Genomic DNA, 8,365 nt, shown 5'->3' with positions numbered 1-8,365 from the left:
AGTTTACCAATCATCCGATGAAGTGTATGACTATCAGGAATGCATAATGCCTCAGTATCAAAACAATAAATAAATTGACAATTTACTTCTTCTTTGGAGGTGGGCTTTTTTCGTACCATGAAAAAAAAACAAAAAACACCCGTCTAGGTGTACCAGTAGATCGCAAAGGGAGTGCCAGTAGATTATGGATGGATGTCCGATATTCGCTTTTGCCGATATCTAATATGCATATTATATTATTATAATATTGTCTAAACACTTAATTTCCGATTCCGATATCAAGCGATACCGATAGACGCACCAGTTTACCCCCAAAACTGAGGTAAAAATATAAGGATCCTACATGCAATTTCATCAAATATGGCAAAACCCAGGTATTGCGTTATCGGGTTTTCCTTATCGGAGGAAAAATCCGATGACAATTTATTACAGTTATGCTAATATCGGAGGCGATAATATCGGTCGGCTGATATTATCAGACATCCTTAATTGCGACCTTATTCTGTAATTAAATTATATTGTGCCACACAGCTACTTGCATGTGGGGCAAAAAAATAACATGTATAGTGATCAGAAGAAATAAGTTTAATTCTCTTTAAGAAGATTTAAGAAGGACCATTTGTACTTCATCACGATTGATTGACCTCGAATGACCCCAGTTAGGTTGCGTGTTGACTGTGCAGATTTCCTAATAAGTTTAGCAGCAGGGGTCAGCGTCCATTAGCCACTAGATTTAAAAGGCTTTTTAAAGGAGTCACCTACAAGCTAAAACATGTTTGTGTAGCTTTTAAAAAAACATCGGTGTTGATGAAAGATCTCTGAACCCTATTTATCGAACTGCACCACTCCACACTTCTCACATGTTCAGGACTAACTGCCAACTTAGATCATCAGATCGTTTGTGCAGACTTCTTCAAACCCAGGCACATTTTCCTGGCTTCATCTATGCTGACGGCCAATGGAAAATGCCTGCAATGACATCACTATTGTGATGAAGCCAGTAGCACAACAGACTTCAAACATTTGAACTCTACGCAGCAGCAACAGCCGCAGTTGATTAGACAAACCTGAATCCAAATCGGATCAATTGACTTGCTGTATATGGAATATCTATCGATAAAGCATTTAAATCAGATCTGTAATAAATACCCTTAATTTTCCTCAAAGATATCACCAACCTTGAATGGTCATTTACCACCATGGGTCTCTTAATCTGAAAGCTACAACTAGAGAAACTTTCAGTTAGCTCATACGTTCTAAGCACAATTATCATAATATTGTAAACGTGTTGTCTGTCATACTAATGGAATTCTGTTTTCTCCTCATTGTTTTTTATAGCATTGCTATATGCTACATTGATGCATATTTCAGGCACAAAACACTTGCACAGTCGTGAATAACAATCCTAGCGCCCATCTTAGTACACACAAACTTACTCTATCACTTGCCTACTTCTCCAGTTCTTCGTAAAAGACAACTTTAAATAGCGTTAGTAATGAAAATATAGGTGAACTGATGCTTCCAATTTTGGGGCGATAACATATAATAGTAATAGCAAATAGTTGTAGTTTCATACAGTCTGAATTTCATAGAAGCCGTTTGCCATTATGTTGACATCATTTACTTTAAATAGCGTTAGTAATGAAAATATAGGTGAACTGATGCTTCCAATTTTGGGGCGATACCATATAATAGTAACAGCAAATAGTTGCAGTTCCATACAGTCTGAATTTCATTATGTTGACATAATTTCCTTCTTAATTCACGGAACGTTTGCTCAACAACTTCGGGGAGGTAACATTGTCTAGTTTAACTGTTTAAAACAGGGTAACATACTGTTTAAATATATATAAAACTGCCACTTGTTAATGCACTATTTCTTCTTTCAGACTGACACAACAAAAGCTACAACGCTTGCATGTCAACAGATCACCCCTCCCACCCCCACTCTCCACCCCCTGTGAAAATTGAACACAGCCAGTGATTTAGCCCACATGGTATAGATAAAAAAGTTCAACTGAAAAACACCCAACTTTTGTGTCAAAAAAACCCCCCCATCAAAACGAATTTCAACAAAACTTTTCTCAAAGCCAAACGGAAAGTCCGCGCAGTAGGACTTTTGAGGCTTGTGCTTTGATTCCAAAACACTGTCAGGAGATCTGAAAAAGGATCAACCTATCACAGCAGCACGAACTTTAAAAGGCTTTCTCCTAATTAGAGGCCTGAGATACTTACATCACTGCTGACCCCTTGACCTTTGCAAGTCACGACACACACAGACTGGTTAGCAAAAAAAAAAGAAGCTCTTAAGAATGCACTCAATCTGGAGAGAGAAAAGCAAGGCTGTCTTAAGATAACTTTATTCTACTTGATTTTAATGAAACATTATAATTATAAAAAAGCTGTTGATTTATGGTATAATGAATAAAGCTGAAGTTCTAAAAAATACTTCAGGCGGATTTCCTCCACAAATCTTTTTGTTAATTGTCTGCACATGCTATAAATACTTTAGCGCACCTAAAGTCAATCTCTCCGCATAGCTAATAAACTCTGACTGGACAAGACTGCCCCTAAAGTGACAGAGAAAGAGCTGTATGTGGAAAAACACGGCCTTACAATTTCAAAACAAAGTCACATTAATGCAACACTCTGCTGTTCATACTAGCCGAGACCTGCTTATAAACTGGTTTTGGTTGCAACATTTTGTTGTTGTTGTGTTTCACTGAACTGAAACTTAAATATAGGAATATATTAGGGCTGGGACTTGAGTGTAACAATTTCACTTATTTCATTTATGACAGACAAAATATAGCGTTGAAGAACTAAGGCATTTCCTGTAACGCTATCTTTCAGTTAATGGCTCTTACATTGGTAACACTGTTTCACACACTCTTCTATCAAATGTAGTGGTAATGTAGTCTGTTGCTAGGAACAAAAACTTTTTGAGGCATAGTTTGAACATGCCTGGTCTATAATATAGAGCAGAGGTCCCCAACCATTGCTCTGCGGACCAGTACCAGTGAATGGGACAATTGGTACCAGGCTGGAGAGAAATAATTATTAACATAATTAATTTGAAGAAATTGAATTGAAGTTAATTTCTCAAAATTATACATCTTTCAGACGTCAATACCAACAGAATATAATCTAAAATGTGATTTATTTTGAAAATGTACCTATCCATCACAATCCTTTAATGCTCAGCACGGCACTTACCGATCCACAGCATCGGCCAGTACCAGCTGACAGGTCCTTGGTACCAAAAAAAACCCCCGAACATTTACCGGGTTCCTTAAAAAGGTTGCGTTCCCTCCATATGCATGTCGAGTCATTTTAATCAAGACATGATAAACAAGTGTGAATGGTGGTGCCATTTTGGACCAATGGAACATGGGACAAGTAACACTGCCTTATCAACCCCCAAACTTGGCTAATATAGTTTTGTTATGTTGAGTCACTGGCATATCATATTTTGTATGTGCAACAATATTCTTATAAAAGATTTTAAAAAATAAGCACATTTCATTTCATGAAGTACTTCTGGTAAACATCCTCAGAGAAGGTGAGTACCCATACAGTACCTCACAAGACAACGCAACACTGAACTGGAAGAAGAGATGGGCCTCCCTGCGTGCAAAGTGTTCCCAAACTAAGGCTCTATCTCACGTTGCTTTCTGAAGAAAGAAGGGAGCAGAGGGAGGCGGCAGGCGGAGGGAATGAGTAACTGGTAGATAATACCAAAGGATAGCAAGGACAAAAGAGGTGATGATGAGCCAGGAGGAGGAAGACAGAAAAACAAAAAGGCCAACCATGACTCTTGAAGACAAAAACAAAAAAACCCAGGAGGGATGGCTTGACTGAAAAGGACATCTTTTCATTCACTAGACAGGCCTTCTGGTAAAAACTTGCCTTTGCAAAGCCAGAAATGTCTGAGTCACTGGGCAGAGGAAGCGACTGCTATGTGTTTAAGCTGCCCAACATGAATAAAAACAGATTTGGACGTAAAATAATGCAGCTACAAACTTAGTTAAATCAACATGTTAAAAGTATTAAAAAGTTTTGCTGACATGACACTTTCTCCTCAGTTCACATGTTGGGACTAACCAGTGGTCTAAGACCTCATTTACGCTCCCTTTCAAATTTCACTGCCCACTTACATCCACTGGGGGCAGACCCAGTGGTTGCCAATCCCTGTCCTATTTCGTACCAAATTTGCAAGGTCCCTGGTTGGTAACATCGTAGATTGTAGTAACGGAAAAATCTACATTCTACCAAAACATTATGCCATTTTTGTCTTTGTGTTTTTGCCCCCCAAACATGCATAGCGTACCCAACCTTAAACTCTAATAATAAATTAAGCACAAACGAGTGAGCCTTAGGAAGAGCCTTGGTCTTGTGTCGTTGCAAAAGGGAACCTGAGATTTTAAGTCAGGGTAGGGTTGGAGGATATGGCCAAAAAAAAAAAAAAAAAAAAAAAAAAAAACAAAAAAAAAATTTTTTATTTTTCGCCTGATCTTGCTTATAATCACAATTATTTTATATTGTTTTTAAACTGCCAGTTTTAAAGCATATGCACTAGACACCTAAAGAAACCAGAGATTAGTTTAACATTAGAAGTAAATAATAAAGTAAATTAAATGAGATGAACATAGAAAAATATAAACTCAACAGTACAAGTAGAAAAATATAAAATTATAATCCTGAGTTCTTTGGCAGGTACATAACGCTCTAGAATAATGAATATGCCTTAAAATGTAAACATTATCATTATTGATTTTATTGTGATGCTACATATGCTGTTAACATGGTTGCTGCTAATACATATATACATACAGTATATACACAAACAGTACATCTGAAATTCTTGGAAATCTATTTTGACATTGTTTAATTTAGTTTTATAGCACTGCTGAAGACAGGATGTGGCATCGCTAGTACCTGTTACGTCCTTCGTTGAAGCGAGCTGAGTAGCAGCTCTGCACTCTAAGCACAGCAGTTCTTTCCAACACTATGAAATGGTTGCATAATAACACTAGAGCTCGGTGAAATAGAGGATTACATATTGTTCCGTAGCCCGGTAACACAGACAACTTTAGTGCTGACAGATACAAACGAGGAATTCATCAACTGAGGGATAGACGTATTGAGGCATGAGCACGCTAGGCTGTTACTCTCCTCAGAGTCCTTTTTTAATGCATTGTACATCATATTGTACATCAACTGTCGAAAGAGACACTCTGTATTATAAAGTGGAGCTAAAAAACAAGACCAACAGAGTGTGGACAGAAGAGGATTTACGTCCAAAAGCAGTGTACTTTTGCTGATTTTCTTCAGTTCATACCCTGTGATGAAGTACACTAGACAACAGGAGTAATAAGAGCCCAAAAATACCTCGCAAAAAAGTCATAAAAGCCTTACTGCTGACTGCAGAATCTTTTTGGTCGGATGATGATTGCTAATACCTCTATATGTAGTACCTCTGAGTATTTAACACCAAACATGATGGCAGGATTTGATAGAAATACCTGGTGACACTGCACAAAAAATAACCAATTTGAAAGTGACTTCTGCAGAAGTTTATTTTTAAATTTACGCTCTTTCACCACCTGTAACCAGCTCCTAACTTCTTGACCTCTTACCACTTCTTCCTCTGCACTCGTCTCTACGTTTTTTGTTGTTTGTTTGTTTTTTTGTATGCAAACCTGAGTGTGTTTATGCAAAAACTGTTTTACATTCACATTTAAACAGAATGAAAGACTAAAAAGGAAATCAAAAAGGCCAATTTTATCCCATTCCACATAGTCATATGCGATTGTAAACATTGCAGCTTTTTTACTGGAGAAAAGGACAAAGTACAGCTGTCATAAACATTGCGCTTTGTAAATGTCAAAACGTCTGCAAAACAATTACACAGAAAGGAGATTCTGCAGTAAGTCGTTCAACTGACATGATTTACATTGAATCAATTCGAACTGATACTTTGTGGAGCAGCCAAGTACTATTACATTGTCCACGCTGCAGTAATAATGGAGAAAATGTCTATTGTAATGGCTGAATGCCATTAAGCGGTAGTCTAGTAAACACATGCTAACACAGTAAGCTCCCACAGAAACCATTAAGTTCGACAGTGATTGAAGTCACGTCTTTTGAAGAATAATTTAAAAGACAGGGTGAAGGACACTGGGTTCCATATGATGTGTCTGGAATCAATTAGCCTTCAAGATGTCCCTCTAAATAGAGAGAGAGAGAGACATCAGCACATATGGACACAACCACATGTATGCACAACAGAGAGTAGTTATTAGTGTTTAATTTGACCGAGCGCAGACTAAGGGGCGGGGTAACAGTAACAGTTGACGTCGATTGTTTGAAGTGCAAATTGCAGACTAAGGGGCGGGGTAAGAACTGTTGACGTCGATTGTTTGAAGTGCAAATGAACAAGACTGACAGAGAACTAAGCAACTGTTGACCATAATGGCTGTAGGTCACACAGAAATCACATCTAAACTGACACTGGTGAATAAACAGACTATAGTCCAAACATTCGACCCGCAGGCCAAAACCAGCCTACTAGGGTGTTCAATCCTGGACCAAAATAAGTTTGACTCCTGCATAAGATTGTGACAAAGAAAAGATTTTTAAAAAAGTTTACAAGATAAAAAAAAAAAAGATTATGTTTGTCACCCCTTTGTGGCCTCATGCCTCGCCCCCACTTTGCGCCAACTTCCTCAGCTAATCAGCTATTTGGACACCTAACACTACGGTAGTTAAAGGATCGACTGGGTTACATAAGGCATGGCCTCTGCGTTCATTATTCACCAGCCAGTCCACTCCACGCCATTTGAGTATTTGCACACACTCCTTATTGTGTTACACTGTGCTGCAGGCACAAAAACAGAGCTGCGAGCCGTGGCACCGAGGCGCGTTAACTATTGGCTGCTCGCGGAGCCATGGGGGAGAAAGCTGCGCCAACACCACAAAAAAACATCTACTGTAAAACAAGTGGCTGTTTTGGTTTCATATTGAGCCTAGGAGTTTGGGTGGGTCTGATTATTATTCAAGGGATGTAGCATCAGGTTGCATTGATTCCAACAAACGGATGTGATTTAGATGATCAATAAAATGACTTACGAATATTGGGTTGAAATTTAACTCTGTCAATTTTACATTCAATAATGTTTAATATAACTGTATTTACGATACATGCTAGACAGTGCTTTGATTTATGCATTTAGAGGTTCTTACAGCTGCATGAAGATGTGTCGGGCTGTTCACATGCTGGTACATGTGCCGTGCACATGTATAGCCTGACAACTTTTCCTAAACATACTTTGTTATTCTCCTACTGAAAAAAAAAATCTTCTGAAGGAGTTTGGAGTTTATTCCAAAGTTAAGCATCTGACTGACTCCACTTAGTTCATCATTCCATACATATTATTTCCAGAAAAGTGATATGCATACTTCAAATGCAAAGAAAACTAACTAATCTGTAGTTTGGTTTTAACTTGGAATTTGCCAAATCCAAAAACCTCAGAAAGTAGGTTGGTTGATTGATAGGTTCCAAAGTTTAATGGTTAACTTCCAACTGTTAGACGTAGAGTGGGTTCAGCCCATTTGGTCTGACTGCAGTCCAGATGCTGAGGTAGAGTAATAGATAACAGCAACCGTGACGTGTTGAGTAGCATACGTCACTGTCAAAAAATATACAGTATGTAGCTGGATGGATGGATAGATAGATAGATGGATGGATAGATAGATATCTAGATAGATATCTAGATAGATAGATAGATAGATAGATAGATAGATAGATAGATAGATAGATAGATAGATAGATAGATGGATAGATAGATAGATAGATATCTAGATAGATGGATAGATAGATAGATAGATAGATAGATGGATAGATAGATAGATAGATAGATAGATGGATAGATAGATAGATAGATAGATAGATGGATATATGGATAGATGGATAGATGGATAGATAGATAGATAGATAGATAGATGGATATATGGATAGATGGATATCGGTTTTGGATATTGGGCATAAAAGCTTCATCCACCAAATTCTGTCAACTAGATCAAGAGTGACTTCGTAGACGTAGAGTGGGTTAAGCTCAGCTGGTCTGACTGCAGTCTAGATGCTGAGGTAAAGTAATAGATAACAGCAACCATGACGCGATGAGAACCATAAGTCATGGTCAAAAAATATACAGTATGTAGCTGGATGGATGGTTGGATGGATGGATGGATGGATGGATGGATAGACAGATGGATAGACAGATGGATAGATAGATAGATAGATGGATGGATGGATGGATGGATGGATGGATGGATAGATAGATAGATGGATAGATGGATAGAT

General features: G+C 38.0%; 1 protein-coding gene across 2 annotated transcripts in view; it reads right to left on the bottom strand.

The window, feature by feature from the left end:
* lrch4 (leucine-rich repeats and calponin homology (CH) domain containing 4) overlaps positions 1–8,365 on the bottom strand; it is a 58,489-nt gene that overhangs the window by 36,684 nt on the left and 13,440 nt on the right. The gene's annotated exons all lie outside the window — the stretch shown is intronic.

This window comes from Cynoglossus semilaevis, chromosome 1 (genome assembly GCF_000523025.1).
Source record: "Cynoglossus semilaevis isolate Cse_v1.0 chromosome 1, Cse_v1.0, whole genome shotgun sequence".
Lineage (NCBI taxonomy): Eukaryota > Metazoa > Chordata > Actinopteri > Pleuronectiformes > Cynoglossidae > Cynoglossus > Cynoglossus semilaevis.
Note: the sequence above shows the minus strand (reverse complement) of the source record. Positions and strands in the feature narration are given on the sequence as shown.